Raw genomic sequence first — 15,825 nt, forward strand, 5'->3', positions numbered from 1 at the left:
CAATGGAGATGGGACACTGAAAATCAAATGATGTCATAAAACAAAATTCCTTAAGAGGCATGGAGAGAAAATTCTACATTCTGATGACGGGGTTGTAGAAATCCAATGCCTTGCACAGGCCCCTGATGGATCCCATGAGCAGTAGGAGGGGGTTATTACTAGAGAAGATGCAGACAAAGGCCTGTCCCTGCAAGTTAGTTCCCTGAGCTGGTCAGTAATAACCTACTATAACCTCAAAGAGCCTCCAGCAGCATCACTATAAATACTTGACTGTCCATGAAGAGTTGGTCTTTTCCATCAAAGATTTTGAGAGGAGTAAAGTCAGTGTAACTACTGCCTTTTTTTTTCTGAGCTCTTTTGCTCATTCCTCTATCCTTGACCTTAGTCCATTTCTTCTTGGCATAGTTTCTATCATCTTGGAAATTATTTTGTAGGATGAAACAGTTGCTTTTTAGTTGTGTGGGTCTTTGATAAGGGTTGTGTGTTTCCCTTCTGTGGAACTGGTTCATAGGATTGCAGGCTAAACCTGCTTGGGCAGCTAAACTTGTGATGAAAATAATGATAACTCAGTTCTGGTTTTTTTTTCTTATAATTATTTATTTTAATAATCACTGCTCATATGCTTATCTTCTTCTCAAAGTATTATGTCCTTGGAAACCTGTCTATAATCTCTATCTTGTCCTAGGAGCTGACTCTTCCCAGGATGACTGAGAGTGGAAACAACCAGTCCCTCAGGGAAGGCCCAACCCTGACTTTTTATCTCCACCGAGAAATGATATCAGAATATGCAAGTGTGGCCAGGTGCTCATGTCTGTAATCCCAGCACTTTGGGAGGCTGAGGCGGGTGGATTGCTTTGAGCCAAGACAACATGCCGAAACCCCATCTCTGCAAACAATACAAAACTTAGCTGGGCCTGGTGGCCTGCACCTGTAGTCCCAGGTACTAGGGGGGTGGGGGGTTGCTCAGGCAGCGGGAGAATCACCTGAGCTCGGGGAAGTTAAGGCTGCAGTGAGCCCTGATCTCATCACGACACTGCACTCCAGCCTGGGCGACAAAGCGAGACCCTGTCTAAAAACAAAACAAAACAAAACAAAAAACACAAGTGTATTTCCCTATGTCTGACTTATTCAGTCTAAATACCATGTGTAGGATATACAGTCAAGGTTAAGCTTTATCCAGCCTGGTCCAGAAGTGACCACAGCTACTTCTCATGAATAAGTTTAGGACCTAGGCTTACACCACCATTCTTGCTTCCTACTTTGAGGTCCCAGCCCCTTACCTTGCCAGTTTTTGCTGCTTCTCACATAGGTAACTTTTCAACCATTTGACAATGTATAGCCAGAGCATTTCACAACCCTTATATTTCTAGTAATGGTATCTATCATTTACGTAAATCAATGGTTGATTCTTGTAGTTTTCTCAGATCAAACCATCTAAGTGGATCCAAGTCTCCAACTCTTCCCTGTTGAAAGCAGCTGTGTTTTTCATTCCTAGTATCTCCATTAAGATGTCAAAGATTCTGTAGACAAGCTTCAGAGTATAAGCCCAAGGTACTGCATTTAATATGCCAACCTAGCCCTTGAAAAAAATCCAGGTAGATCATGGCAAATTATGGTTGACCACTGTAAGCTTAATCAAATAGTAGCCTCAATCACAGCAGCTATGCTGGATGCAGTGTCGTATCAGTGTTGACATGTTCTAGAACATATCTACATAGCGTCTCACACTTGGGCACTTGGTATGTGGACTATTTATTTGGCATATATACCCTTCAGGTTGCATCAGGAATTAGGATCAAAAGCAGCTTCCAGTCACCTGGGATGAACAGCTGTACTCAATCAGAGCCTTACCCCAGGGTGGTGGTTACTGCTTTTTGACAGAATATAATCCAAAGGATCTTGGTTATCTTGACATTCCACAGAACATCATACGAATCCACTGCTGCCTAGGCATTTTGGTGCCTCCTGCCAGTGGTCTAGCAGGCAGAGAAAGGGGTTCTTAAAGTCACTTGCTGACACTGACATTTTGAGGGGTTAGGGTGACTGCTACAGCATGGGAGCTGGAAAGAGGCCATCTGACATATAAGAGGCTCCCTGGGGAAACTTTTAGTACTTCCCTACAATAAGACACCATGGAAGGATGCCCCTCCCATGCTCCTAGGACCTCAATATGTCCTTACATTTCCACAGCTTTCTATTGCAAGACCTGCAAGACTTTCTTCTGGCTGAATGTTTTTGTTTTTTTTTTTTTTTCTTGCAGTGGGTTGGGGGGGGGGCGCCAGTTGATGGGGGACTGAAATCATTCGTGGTCAATTCATGGGACAGGCCAACATGCCAGGGAGCCAGTGCTCCCAGAAGCAGCTCTCAACCTGTGCTACATGGGAGTTAGTGGGCAAATACCCCAACTTCTTCTCCCTTGGACTGGAACCAAATGGTGCTATGGAGAAGCAACTGCTACAGAAGGTTAGAGAGGGAATAATCACAATGGCTGAATAGGAAAGGCTTCACAGAAGAGGTGAAACTTTATCTTTTTTTAAAAAGACCATATTTTGACAGGCAGCTAAGAGAATGGAGTACATTACATAAAAGGGAAGATACAGGCAAAGGTCTAGGAGTATAATAGCTTTATTTTATCCCAAGCAGAATAAACTAATATTTCTTATTCTCCCCTCTATGTACCAAGCACTGTCTAGGTCATTTACCTACTTTTTTAGGGGGAGAGAAGATCAATTCAACTGAGGCAGAGGCATTTGAGTAGAGGAGCATTCAAAATGTATTAGAAATGTGGCCTGCAAGAGTTTGAAAGAATATTGGTGGGATTTGAGTAGCGGAAGTGAAATTTACAACTCTTAGAGGTTAATTCGACAGCATGAGTAGCAAAGACTGGAGTAAAAAGACATTGGGGGCTGGGAAACTAATTGGGAGACCTTTGCAATAAACCAGATAAGGTATAACATGATGAGGGGCTCACTAGGACAAAGGCCATGTGGGATGGATAAGAGACTGTCAAAATATGTGAAGGGAAGAGGGAGAAATTAAGGATGTCCTGCTTGATGGTGGAGGGTGGGTGGAGGGAGAGACATTAAATGAAAGAGAAAGAATCAGTAGTCTGGAAGGTGGAAGAAATTATTAACTCACTTCACCACACCTCTCTTCCTTTTGCTGTAAACCCTTGCAGCTAGGAGCTTGTGAAACCTAATGCCAAAATCAGTGTTTGTGTACTGGATTCACCAGGGGAGAAAATGTTGAACCAGATTCTCAACCTGTCTGAGCCTCCTGCCTTTTGTATGCTTTATGTATTGTAATATTTAATAAAAGGGAAACTGTACTCTTTAATTCTCATTCCAATTTGCTCTTCTTGTGGAGAATCTTATTTTCACAACACTAGGGATTGTAGACATCCTAAATTTGGAATTTCCCAACTCTCATCAGGATAAGTCACATCTTTAGTGGTTCTTAAGTGCAGTGTTTGGGAATTTAATTATATTATGCAAAATTAGTAAACAGCTATTTCAAGACAGGGCTGATTAAAATGAATCTGCAAGGTATGGTATTTATTAGTATATTTTCAAAACTAAGCGATATAATGTCTTAGCTCTTGAAGTTGAAAGATGAGTGGCACCTATAAAACGATATAACAGGGATGATGGCTGGTGTTTAAGTTTCAATGGAACAGTTGTTTTGACAATTTCATATGGAACCGATTAGCCCCCTTGAGGGGCTGGCTGAGATAGACAGCTGCACTCTACCTTTCCCCTGCATCACTTACATAGCCCTCTGCATTTTTCTCACTTATTCTGTACTTTTTGTTCCTTTTCACATTGTTAGATGTCTTGTCCACCGAAAGAGATTCCCAGCACTATGAGGATGGCTATGGGCAAAGGACTGGGGCACTGTGAAGGAAAGATGATAACCAGAAATGCTAAAAATCAGAGGCATCTTTCTGCTGGTCCTTTGGCTAAAGCCATGGGGATCATCCCTCTGTGATGAGGTCACTATGTGCTAAAGGAGGCCCTTGGCTACTGTGTGCCTTATGGAGTTCCATACATTCCTCTCTTAAGTTTCTTTGTTTGTGAAAGTAAGGAGCTAGGTGCAATATATTCCCCAATCCTTTTCTCATTCTCCCTCTGTTTGTATGTTGTCCCTATCTATATGCCCTTTCCTATTTTTAAGGAATTCTGAAGTGAAGTCACTTACATACTTAATACCAGATCATGTATAGCCTATGAAATCTGCCTTGCTCTCTGAGATTGATTTTTAACAGGATTCCACAGTCAGGCTGCTGTTCCAGAGACTGACTGGCTGAGATATCAGTTGGGCCTCATCACAAACTTTTGGAGTCAGATGGCATCTCAAGATCATCATCAACACGCAGTTTCTTTCTCTCTGTCTTTGGCCACCCTGAATATTACACGCAAACGCTCATGTCACTTTGATCATATGTAGATCCCCTGGTATTCTGCTTTAGGGAAAGTAGTTGCTGTTAGCTCAGAACTCGTTCAAATATTTAAAAATACGGATCCTCTGCCTAGAAATTTAATTTAGAAGAAATAATAGAGGACAAACCTAACATCTGTGATTGTTTTTTATGGACACCTTTTCCCCCTTGCATCTTAAATTCCAATCTGTGACCAGTCTTTGTTTCTCCCTTGGTACTGAAGGGAATGACATCGTCTCAGGTTGTATCTCTCTGGGCTTCAGCTCTAGGAATCATTTCTGTATCTTCCAGAAACCATGGACACTCCTATTATTTGTGGTATATTTTCAATTGTGTGCCAGCTCCTCGGTTATTTTGGAATCAACACATTTTAACCTTTTTTCTGCTTCTTGTCATCCCTTTTTTTCTTTTAATAAGGGACATCTGCTTCTTTTTTGTCAGTTCAACATGATTTTCTTTCAGGACCTACCTGCCTGGAGGGGCTGTCTAATTGCATTATCTCCCCTCCTCTGGTACCCAGCTCAGGTTGGCCCCATCCTGTTAGCCTGAACCCTGATTGGTTCAGGTGGGGATATGTGACCTAAACCAAGTCACTCCTAAAGCCTCTCTGGGATTTTTGTGGGAGCTTTTAGGAAAGTGACCCTTTCTTATACTTCATCTGGAATTGGTATCTGTAAAGAGAGTAAAACTTAGGATTTGCAAGGACCATTTTTGCCACAACATGGGAGAATCTGCCTAAGAAAGAAGCTAGCACAAAGAATAGCAAAGCCAGGAGAGAGGGGTGGGGGAGCTTCATGGAGTGCTTGAGACATTTGAGCCCCAGGCTTCTAGCCTTTCTAGGCCATTGGGTCAAAAAATTCCCATTCCTGCGTAAGCTAGTTAAGTTGGATTTCTGCCGCAGCATCTTAAGGGTTTTTGACAAAAAATACAAACACAAAATGCCAGTTATAGTAAAAAATGTCACCTTAAACAAGAAAAGTTCTCACTAGCCTGTAACCAGAAATATAATTCCACAGATATTAAGTAATGAATGAATGAGAGAGGCTAGATTCTTGTTATATCCAGAAGTTGGGGGTCAAGAAACCAAAGTATCTCCAATTTCTAGTTTCTCCAGTCTAAGGCCCACCTCCCCAAACATTACTTCCTTTTCTAGAAGCAACCTATTTCCAAGACAGTGAACAGTGGAAATGGCTTCTCCTGTGGAGGAAGCCCACCCCATCCACAAGAACAAGGTGTTGCTCACCGGTCCCAGCAGGCTGATGGCTCAGCACATACTGGTTAATAATGCATTCAGCCTTTAACAACATCTTGTCTTCTTTTACACAGCCATTTACACAGTTCAGGTACTTTTAATCAGAGTTATGATTTTAAAAGACTACTTAGGATTTCATATGAGAGTAGATTGGAGGACGCAAAATTGTAAAGAAGGGAGAACAGAGGAGAGGCTTTTGTAGTGTTTCAAGTGAAAGGTGGTGGTGACTTGGTCGGGTGGTAAAATGTAGAGCCCAAGAGATGTAGACTATTTGAGACGTGTCTTGAAGGTAAAATAGTTCTTAGTGGTTGATACGTTGTAGGGCGTGAGGGAGAGAGGGATGAAGAATAACTCCTAAGTCTCTGCCTTATGCCACTGGCGGGCCAGTGTGCCCTCTATTGAGATAGAGAAGACTGGGGGAGGAAAAGGTTTTGAGAGACGGGAGTGGGAAATAAAGTGAGTTCAGTTTTAAACATGACAACTTTGAGATGTTAACAAGATATTCATATAGAACTTGTCACATAGCAGGTGAATATTCCAGTAAGGAATTCAGGGCTTAGAGATAGACATTTGAGAAACATAAGCAGATTGGTATTTAAAGGCCTGTAGCTGGATGAGATCACCTGGGGACAAGGTAGAGAAGGATCAAGGATCAAGCCTTGTGAACCCTCATAATTAATGGAGAGGTAAAGGAAGAGAAGTTGGCAAAAGAGACTGCAGAGGAGCCACCAACGAGGAAGGAAGAAAACCTGGAAAATGCAGGCTCATAAAGGGCAAGGAAAGAATATATACAGAAGAAGAAGTACTCAGCTGTGAGAGATCTGGAAGAAAAAGCTCAAAGAAGGGAGGGTTTTGCTATGTAGGGGAGAATAAGTAATATATTTTCTCCACCCATCACTAGGTTCGTGGCTAAGACCCCTATAATAAAAGACAGATTAATAAGAGGAAAGCATACACATTTATTTAAGATAAGTTTTACACAACATGGGATCCTTCAGAAATGAAGACTCAAAGAAACAGGGAAATTGTGTATTTTTAATGCTTCAGTTTGATGAAGAGTGCACAGTCAAGTAGATGAATGATTGGACCAAAGGGGTATGATCTAATGGTACTAAACTGGAAGAACCTGGCAAGGCCTGTTTCCTCAGATTCTTCTGTGTTCCCATGTCTTCCTTCATGAATAAAAATGTTAATAAAAGGTCTTAAGACCTACTTTGTGGGAGAAGGGAGAGAGAAGGTCAGAGAGTGACCTTCCTGCTCTGTGATTTTCTCAGTGTCCTTCAGCTTCAAATATTCAGTATACCCAGGCACCACAATTTGGGGTAGCGTGTTCTGAGCCCTGTTAACTACATGAAGATGAGAAATGACCTGGACAAGGTTGTTTTTGTAGAGTAGAGGGGACAGATAGCAGGTTGAGTTATGAGTGAGTGGGAAATGAGAAAGTAGAAACAGAACACTCAGAAAATATCTCAGGGACCTGGTAAAGGGAATTAGGGAGACAGAGTAGTCATTGGAAAGGAGTGTTTGGTTTTCTTAGATATAAAAATTCAGACACTATTAGTTTACTGATAGGAATCAACTATTGTATTACTAGGGGAAAAGCAAATGATGACTTAGAAGAATGAGGATTATCAAAGGCATGAAGTTCTTAAGAGAAGGAATAAAGTCAAGAGTAGTGCTCTCAAGTGTTTGTGTACATAAACACAGAAAACCCCTGGAGAGGTTGTTAAATGGCAGACTGTGAGGCTGTAGGTGTATGATGGGGCCTGAGAGTCTGCATTTCTTACATTTACCCAGGTGATGGTGATGCTGGTGCTGCCGGTCCACAGACCACTTTGAGTAGCAAGGGTAGTACATAAAGGGTTATGCCTTTAATTGAAGAAATGACATTTCTTCAGTTGCAAGAGGAGGGAAGCCAGAGAAGATGGGTAGCTGCGGAGGTGGCAGGGACGGGGGCAGTTACCTGATAGTTTCTAGTTGCTAAGTAAACTCTGAGAGTGAGGGAGGGGGAAGTTGAATAAGACATTTGAGAAGATAAAGGCATAAAAACTATCTTAGAGAGTAGAAATGTAAGCCCTAAAGAAACATAACTAGGTTTGGGGGCAGAGTTGTGGACCCATCTGAGGTTTTCTTTTTTTTTTTTTTTTTTTTTTTTTTTTTTTGAGACGGAGTCTCGCTCTACTGCCCAGGCTGGAGTGCAGTGGCCGGATCTCAGCTCACTGCAAGCTTCGCCTCCCAGGTTTACGCCATTCTCCTGCCTCAGCCTCCCGAGCAGTTGGGACTACAGGCGCCTGCCACCGCGCCTGGCTAGTTTTTTGTATTTTTTTAGTAGAGACGGGGTTTCACCGTGTTAGCCAGGATGGTCTCGATCTCCTGACCTCGTGATCCGCCCGTCTCGGCCTCCCAAAGTGCTGGGACTACAGGCTTGAGCCACCGCGCCCGGCCCCATCTGAGGTTTTCAACTATGACTTGACATGAAACCAATCTACAGTATTTAGCAGCTTGGGTGCCTACAAGAAGAGGATGGTTGGATCTCACTATTATTGAGATTTTGCCAATTGATTGTGAAAGAGGGAGTGAGGGGTTAAAGAGGGGAAGGTCTTTTCAAAAATTATTATAACAATGACCATGGAATCTAAACTTAACTAGAATGGAAGTGCGCTTATTGTTCTTGCCAAATGCGTGTCAGTTGAGATAGGAACATTAATTTCTGTGTAGAGATATGTCAAGGTATTCTGGAAAAAAATACTGGCTCATTATACAAGACATGCTATTATTTTAAAAACAAAAGCACTAATTCTAATTGAGAAATGAGAGGTATCAAATATCTTTGGTTTTTCTGTTATTCCTGTGTATTTGTTAAGAATATATTTAGGTATAAGAGCAGATTGCTCAACAAATATTAGCCTCAAAGAATCTAACATAACAAAAAATCTGGAAACATTGCTGTTGTTCTTTTAAATGTTTAGTAATGCCATGCTGGATCCAATCTCTTTGTGTACTTTTCGTCCTCCTAGTCATTACCTCCTGCTTACAAGATGGCTGCTGCTGCTCCAGACAGCCCTCCCATGCTCAAGTCAAAATGAAAGGAGGAGAGGATAATGCTAACTATGACTGTCTCTTTTTATCAGAGCTATAAAAGTTTTTCCAGAAATCCCTAGCAGATTTCCACTTACATTTCATTGGCTGGTCATCATTATGCAAGGGAGGTGTGTAAAATGAATATTTAACTTTTCTACTCTCTATGATAGAGGCTGACAGGGGAAAAATGTTGTGAATGGGTGTGAATCAGCCCACCTACAATATCTGTTTCATTCAGGGCTGGCCGGAGAGTTTAAGTATCTCTGTTTTAGAGCAATCACTCCACTAATACTATCCTATTATATTAACTATACTGTGCTTAATAATAAGTAAAGAACTGCCTTCTCCTCCACTTGGCTCTTCTGCTCTCAGCTAGCAAGAAGGTCTGTATTTGAGAAGGAATATGGAATATACTGAGAACTTTTATTCTCTGGGCTTGCAATGACTCTCTTATCTGACTCACCTTTCCTAGATAATTCCGTGCTGGTTTAGGAGAAAAATAAAAAGTGAAGAACAATGATGTTGAATTCTAGGGAAACACTCAATTCTGGATCATCTACCAGAACATGATTTGTTTAAGGATTATACATATTGGAAGGGGAAAGCTACTACCTTCAACCAAATCCTGTGTTCTCATTCCTAAGAGTAATTCACAGGGGTTCTTGGCAGAAAATAGAGGAGTTCTATTACGTCTCAACCAGGTTATTTGAAAGCTGTGTTCTATAATTCACAGGCAGAGAAATGCCTTTAATCCAATGCCATGATAATATAAGATTTTAAGGAATTTTGAGGATTTGTGAGGAAATCACCAGAAAAGTCAAATACATGAACACCAGTTGTATTAGCAGAGTCTCTGGGACAAAGCCTCTCACACATAGCACACCAGGCTCCATGCGACCTGGCCCCTGGCATCCTCTTCAGCTACATCTCTTGCTTCTGCTTCTTGAGCTCTGCCTACAGCCAGTGAACTAATACTAGCTCCCTAACTGAGCAGTGTCATTTCATATCTCCTTTACATATACTATTATACTCAGAGTGCTATATCATGCAGGGTCCCAACAGGGAACAGGTGATGCATCCAGAAAGGTAATGGAAGGTAGTAAAGTAAAGGGATTCTCTGTAGAGATGTGGGCAGGATTAGTGAAGCCAGTAAGGGAAGGTGCCTACCCTGGGGCCAGCAACAGCAGGCAGCTGCCAACCTTGGTCCCTTCTAGTAACTGTTTCCTTCTCTTGCTAGAACTTGGGAGGGAGTCCTTGTCAGATGGAAGAACAAAGCTACTATCAAACTGGATGGAGAGGGAGGTGGAGGAATAAATATCTCTCTTTCCTCTTGCTGGCACCTCCCCTCAGAAATGCAAACCTGAAAGGCAGGGAACAAGAGGGAACGCAGTCCATAGAAGTCAAACTCGCAGCATACTAAGAAGGGAGAAGCCTGGAGATTATGCTGGGCATTCTCCATTTACCCTTACAGATCCAAATGCCCTGCCTCCCATCTGTTGTCCTAGCAAATTCATTGTCACCTATTATGCCCTGTGCAGCTCACCCACTATGCCACGTTCTGCAACTTCTCACCAGCCCCTTCTTTGCTTCTCCCTACACATGGCCGTACCTCTCTGTGACACTGACCACTTCACATCCCATCATTGCTTAATAGATTAGTGCCCTGCTAACCTGTAAGATTGTTGAGATCAGAGACTACAACATCTTTATTTTGATGTTTGTATTTTTATATTCTCAACCCCTGGCCTACTGTCAGACATATAATAGATGTTCAATAAATGTTTGATAAATTAAGAAACATGGAAGCATATGAACTAAAGAGGCCCCCAAAGACATATCTACTGAAACATAACTCGGTCAGCACTCCTTTACAAATAACGAAGATTGCATTTATTGGGACTAAGATTGAAGTGTTACATATGGGCCAGGCAAGGTGGTTCATGCCTGTGATCCCAGCACACTGGGAGGCTGAGGCGGAGGTCAGGAGTTTGAGACTAGGCTGGCCAACACGGAAAAACCCCGTCTCTACTAAAAGTACAAAAATTAGTCGGGCATGGTGGCAGGCGCCTGTAATCTCAGCTACTCAGGAGACTGAGGCAGGAGAATTGCTTGAAGCCGGGAGGCGGAGGTTGCAGTGAGCCAAGATCACGCCACTGCACTCCAGCCTGGGTGACAGAGCAAGACTCTGTCTCAAAAACAAAACAAACAAACAAAAAACCCCAAATGTTATATATGTAGCTTGTTAAGTCCCGGACTTCATACAGTGAGAGTGTCACATTTATAGTAATAGCTGGAATCTCAATGCTTCAAAGCCCCTGTCTGCCTAATTGATAATAAGTCATCTCCTCTCCCCAAAGACAGTGGAGAGTCCCCAAGTGTGCCTACAGGTGTATTCTGAATGATTCTAGCTTTCTCCTTACTCTTCCTCTAGGATTTAGGGTTTTGGCATGGAGTTAGTCCCCCTCCAGGAGCCCCAGGTTAGGGTATCATCTCCCAGTGGATCCAGTTTTGCAGAACTTTCACCTTTCTGCTGCCACTTAGCCGCCCACTGGACACTGCCCTTGCTGCTACCCATATTACCGTCAGTTTTCCTCTAGACTAGTGTCTGCACCACCACAGGAAACTGATCAAGCTTGAGCCTGCTGACTATACCGCTGATCATACCTGGCCTGCCCTAGAAACCACTGGTCTCCACGCTGTCAACAGGTTCCTGTTGCACAGCTCCCAACTTCCTCTAATTCACCAATTGCCAATGCTGCTCTTCCCCATAATTTACTAGGGAAGTACTTTCTCGTTGACTGACCAGATTTTTCAGAAGGGCCTCCTATAGCAGAACTGTAGGGCCTCTAAAGACAAAGTTCTCTATTCCTCATTCTTCTCTTTTGCAGAGCCCCCAGGCATTCTGGGGTTGGGGTTATATCTGGGTGGGTACGTGAGGGCCTTAATCCCCACTCAGAACTAAAGTGTTAGCCCTTCTTGCTTAGTTAGCCTCCCTGACAGGTTTCCTTTCAAGATGATTTTTCTCCAGGGGTCCAGGTTCCATTTCTTATAGCTTGCTTCTCTTTGAAAATACTTAGTTCATCCAATGGGTCTGTAATGTCTGAAGCCGCATTATACAGAGGATGCAAGTTATTTGACATAGGTCTCCAAGTTTCCATAAAATTCAAGTAAAATTAGTGGGGATCTGTTTTAAATATCTTCAGGTACTCTGAGTTAATTTAAAAATTCAGTAAATATCTACAACAGGGGGCTTTCTGCTTAGAAAACCAAAGAGACTTTTAGGAAGTTGTATTGTTTAACCTCACACTCTACACAGACAGTCTCACACCCAGCCCAGACAAGATACCCAACGGTATCTGGCAGGGACAGCACTTTTTTATTCGACACATAAAACATTAGTGATTTTATTTGTCAGTAGGCCACGGCCAGGCCTGCTACAAACCCAGTGATGCAGTAAGTGATAGAACTTAGAAGCGGAGTGGTGCTGCAAGAAATTCCTAATCATTTTTTTAAAAAATTAACTGATCATGATGGCATACACTAGTAGCTATACTCCTATACACGGGATAGCTGTATACTCCTATACAGCTATACACAGGAGGCTGATGCAGGAGGATTGCTTAAGCCCAGGAGTTTGAGGCTGCAGTGAGATATGACTGTGCCGTAACAGATGGCACTTGTATGGGTATTTGACCCAGTCCAGGGCACTCCTGAATAATAAATCTATAAACCCATGGGTCTATGTCTTCCAACACAGCAGAATCCTCACTCCAGTGGAACACTGAATTTTACAGAAGGAACTGGAGAATGACAGCTATTTGCTTTCCTCTTTAATCTTGTTTTTTTTCTTTTTTAAATTTTTGTATCAGAAACAGGGTCTTGCTCTGTCATCCAAGCTGGAGTGCAGTGAGCTATGATTATGTCACTTGAACTCTAGGGCTCAAGTGATCCTTCTGCCTCAGCGTCCCAAGTAGTTGTGCCTGTGGCACATGCCATGATGGTGGCTAATTTTTAGAAATATTTGCAGAGATGGGGTCTTGCTATGCTGTCCAGGCTGATTTCCAACTCCTGGCCTCAAGCAATCCTCCCACATTGGCCCCTTTAAACACTAGGATTACAGGCATGAGCCACCACACCTGGCTAATCTTATATATGTTATGCTCCAACTCCTGGCCTCAAGCGATCCTCCCACATTGGCCCCTCTAAACACTAGGATTACAGGCATGAGCCACCACACCCGGCTAATCTTATATATGTTATGTGCACTGCTTATTTGCTGGTTTGGTAGGCAAGAGAAATGAAAATCAACTTAAACTGAGGCAGATTCATCATTCTTGCCTTGATTTATTCATCTATAAACTGGAAATGATAATCATGTCTTTCCTAGAGTGTCATTTACATGATTGAGTGATTTAACATATATAAGTAGCTTAGAACAGTGTTTGGAAGTTAATACTATCTACATATTTGCTATTATTTTTACCATTATTACTGTTACTGCTACTACTATTATACTTATTTGTAACTTTCAACAACAAGATAGTGCCTTAGACCTAAAAGAGGGATTCAATAAACATCTGTTGAAATGTTTTACGAAGGAAGGAAGATGAGGGCAGTTAGCTGGTAGGTGATAAGACTTGTGATCTCTATTTAAAAATGATGCTAATTTTTAGCCCAATAAACCAGAGTCAATGAGTAAACTGTATGTCAATACATTAGAGAGAAACAGAGACTATCTTCTTGTTCCCTAATTTAGATGGTAGTCATTTGTATTCAGATAAATTAAGTCCTGGTGCTGTCACTTGATGGATCACCCAAAATCCTCTAGAGTGGTGACTTTTGCGCCTCCAATCCTGCAATTACTTGAAGACTCATATGGGCTACTCCTGTGGGGAGGGGAAGTACAACTAGTGAGACCCCTAACCCAGCCACTGTCACTCTACTTTCAGCTGCTTTATATATAGTGGTTTCACTGCTTTAAAAATGTTCTCCATAATCACTGTACTAGATGAATCAAGAAAAGAAAGCATGCACCCACCTTTAAGGATTTCTAGTTCAGCCAACCCAGACCTGTCACATCATGCTATTTTCCGGTAGGTCTGAGTGGAGTGATGTGTAAATTGTCCCCCGAGTTAAAAGCCAAGAAAACAACATGCTTTTCTAAAGACCTTTCTTTCTGCCTTCTCCCCACTTTTTATTTCTTGCCATCTTTTTGTGCACCAGTTATGCTATATATTTTCTTTTTATGCTTTTATGGCTGCTAGGGTTACTTTTGGAGGGATACCATAAGACAGCGAAGAAATTAATGCGTCAGGGGACTTCAAGCAGAAAAATCCATCTGACCTGGTGACAGTTGGTAAGCATTAGAGAAAATCTCATTTACTTGAGAACCATAACTTTGGCAATTTCATTTCGGCTTACTTCACTGCCCTTCCCAAAGCTCTGGTACAATCAAAGAGGAGGAAAAAGCAACTTTGCTGAACTTGGTCACAGAGAGAACTTTGAAGCCCACTGCAAGACTGTCCAGGAGAAAGGAACTGTAAGAAAAATATCTCATGGTTGTTGGTCTAAATCTGACTTCCTGATGCTCTGTTCCATTTTAATGAAAATTTTAAGCCGTGTCCCAGATTTTCCTTTTTAGCTGATGGATGGGGAGTATTGCTCCATAAGAAGGCACAAATTCTTTCTGCCTTTTTCTGCTTTCAGTTGCTTTATTGGGTGCTTTATCTCAACCACTTACAATTGTTTTATGATGAAGGCTATCTTCCAGTTCATCTTGAAATGGAATGTGCTATTATAATGGGTTGGGCCGAGGAAGAATGTCTTTCTCAAGAGAGGAAAAGTGGAATTTGTCAGTGATGCAAACCAGACAGGAAAGGAAGGAAGGAAACTCCAGTTATTCACAAAAGGGTACCAGGATGATGAAAAGTGAGCCCGACAGATTCCATCTGTGAGTGGGGTCATCAGCCCACAATTCAGTGATCTTGTCAACTAATCACAGGGCAGATACATCTTGGGGCCTGCTCTGGGCTGTGTACTGTTCTGTGCTTTGAAGATAGTGACAGGCAGTAAGGGTTTCATCAGGCAGAGTCATGAAGCCTCTCTCTGGGGAAGACCTTTGACCTGGCTCCTGTTTTTGTATCCTTAGTTTTCCGCCTACTCCAAATTTGACTCTTCCGAACATGCCTGAGGAATGGTTCCATCCTTCTTAATCTAATTAGTTCAAACAAAGGTGCAAATTGGAAACTAAAATAATTCCCTAAGAGAAAGTTCATTTTATCCTCACTCTCCTATGATGTCCCTATGTCTCTGGGGTGTTGCATTTTTCTGACTAGCTTACTAAGAGTGACTTTAAAAAAAAATGGATTTTATAACCAAAAAGTCTAATATTTTGTAGTGCCTCTGAGGGAACATCTAATTCAGAAGGAAAGAAACTAAGAAATAATCCAATTTTGTTTTATTTTTGATGTGTGATTTAAACCTGAGAGTCAACCAATTATTGATCATTTAATTAGGTATTTATGCCTATGTTAGTCATTAGAGCATGCCAAAGAGTTTCAATACTCTTTGTTCACAAGAAGTTTAAAATTTAGTTGGCGAAACAAAATAATCTCAAATAGCAATTAGTGAGAAGACAATGTGATAATTAACTATATTTTATATTGACAAAACAAAGTGCTAAAGAATCAAGTCCAGAGAACAAAGTGGGGTAGAATGAGGTGTTAATTGCATAGTGTAGATTAGAAATGAAGAAGCAGTTGCAGAGAGATGATTAGGGCACAGCTTTGTTAGGTAACTATGGAGGAGGCAGCTCTTAGGCAGCATTTTAAAAATCTTGTTCTTGGTTGTATTGCATTGTTCTGGGACCACTTCATGATTGTTGATATCAGATCCTATTAGTTACTCTAGTGTCAGGGAAGAAAAAGAATATACCAATACAGCTATGATGTGTTAGGCTGAATTTGAGGGCGATGGGGAAGGGTTACCATGGGGAAAGGGGTGCTAATTTAAGCTTTTACCTGGTAGCTTTTATCCCACTGACTAAACTCATTCT

At 41.8% G+C, this 15,825-nt stretch overlaps 1 long non-coding RNA gene across 4 annotated transcripts; it reads left to right on the forward strand.

Annotated features, from left to right (window-relative positions):
• The first annotated feature begins 76 nt into the window (after positions 1–76).
• Positions 77–14,392, forward strand: LOC105492689 (uncharacterized). Of its 4 annotated transcripts, XR_011609550.1 has the most exons (5): positions 77–210; positions 686–940; positions 13,780–13,864; positions 14,036–14,127; positions 14,212–14,392. It is a non-coding gene; the product is annotated as an uncharacterized lncRNA (long non-coding RNA). The 4 variants fall into 4 exon arrangements; XR_011609549.1 differs by having other exon boundaries at positions 14,036–14,392; XR_011609551.1 differs by lacking the exon at positions 13,780–13,864.
• Positions 14,393–15,825: the final 1,433 nt, after the last annotated feature.

The sequence above is a fragment of the Macaca nemestrina genome, chromosome 11 (genome assembly GCF_043159975.1).
Source record: "Macaca nemestrina isolate mMacNem1 chromosome 11, mMacNem.hap1, whole genome shotgun sequence".
NCBI lineage: Eukaryota > Metazoa > Chordata > Mammalia > Primates > Cercopithecidae > Macaca > Macaca nemestrina.